This window comes from Acyrthosiphon pisum, chromosome A1 (genome assembly GCF_005508785.2).
Source record: "Acyrthosiphon pisum isolate AL4f chromosome A1, pea_aphid_22Mar2018_4r6ur, whole genome shotgun sequence".
NCBI classification, from domain to species: domain Eukaryota; kingdom Metazoa; phylum Arthropoda; class Insecta; order Hemiptera; family Aphididae; genus Acyrthosiphon; species Acyrthosiphon pisum.
In genome coordinates, this window is record NC_042494.1 from 36,908,797 (window position 1) to 36,910,391 (window position 1,595).

Sequence of the window (1,595 nt, forward strand, 5' to 3'; positions counted from 1 at the left end):
ACACTAATTAGTGTACACTTTTTTTTCAAAACGAACAAACCTAATGTAAAAGAATATTTTTAAAAAAATCTATACTTTTTGAAATAATGAGTGTTCAATGATAAAAGAATCACCAGTATAGTAGGTGTCGAGTATAATCTCATCGTTGAATAGGTCATTGAAATGGATGATTTATATTTGAATTCAATGATAAACCATTGCATATGAAAAACGATTCTGAGCTGAAATATTGTCAGCCTATGTTAATATTAAGTAGTAGAGGTACCTATACCCGTATAGATAATAGATATAGTATATATTTTAATAATTTATTTAGATTAATACATTTTGTTTAACTCATTATCTTATCTGTCAGCATATATTTCTAAGGATATTTATTATATATGACGTACCTACCTATATTGATATATATCGAACTAATTTTTGTCAAAAATAAATTGCATTTTTTTCATGTTAACTAGCTGTATTACCCATTATTTACCCGTATTTACCCATATTTACCCGTTCTTGGCTGGCGTTAAATGAAACTGAGATGGGCAATCTACTTGCGGCAGATAATAATATAAATTGTAATAGTAACTGTTTTGCCTATGGGAACCATTTGCAATCAAAAATAAATGAATTATATGCGGTTATAATTGAAATATTATTAATAGCGGGTAAGCCACCCTAAAATAAATGGTTGAGTACATATTGTCTAAACCTTTCTTGAATCGTAAATTTAGTTTTAATTCCCCTCCCCCTCCCCAAGTAATAACTAGTATAGACTATAGATCCAATTTTCTACCAGAAACAACATTCAAAGTTAAAGATTTTAATTTTACGAAAGGCGATGACAGACGAAGAAAACACGTAATTGTAAAACCAATAGATTCTGAGCGGAGCGTTAACGTATTAAAATCCAATTTTTTGTTCTAAATATAGATTTCATAGATAAGGATCCAAATAACAATTTCTTATATTTCGAGCCTAAAAGACTTTAAAAGATTTGTTGCCCAAGGAATATGCCTTTAATTGGCCTGGCTGGTAATCAGATTCCACCGTGAGTCTATTTGTAGTGTTACTTTTTTGTTTTTTTTCAAATTATTACTATTACACCGTCGGTTGACTTGAGGCTGAGGCAAATAACATTTTTTCGAACCTTGATTGCATGTTTTTATGACACAATACACAATATATGACCGTTATCATTTGCATTCAAACATTTTCTCCTCAAAATGCTTAACGAAATAAAGGATTTTCAAAATGCTTATAATACAATTTCAAGTAAGTAGGTACCGTTTTATACATGTAAAATATAATGTATCAATTAAATTATAAAAATTAAGAACCTTCATTTTTTTCCATCCATAAAATTTCAATGTATGTAGTAATCCTATGACTGACTAGAGTTTCTCACTATGAAACCTTCTATAGTTCTGTATTGACTCATGACAGTTATAAAAATAAAATAGAATGTATAAAGTATTTAATTTTTATGTATTTTCTACAATACTTCGATCTATTAATTGACCCCGAATTTTGGTAACTTGGTAAAATTTAACTACCTATATTTGTTTTTAAGTAACTATTAAATATTTTTAATGTAATTAGTC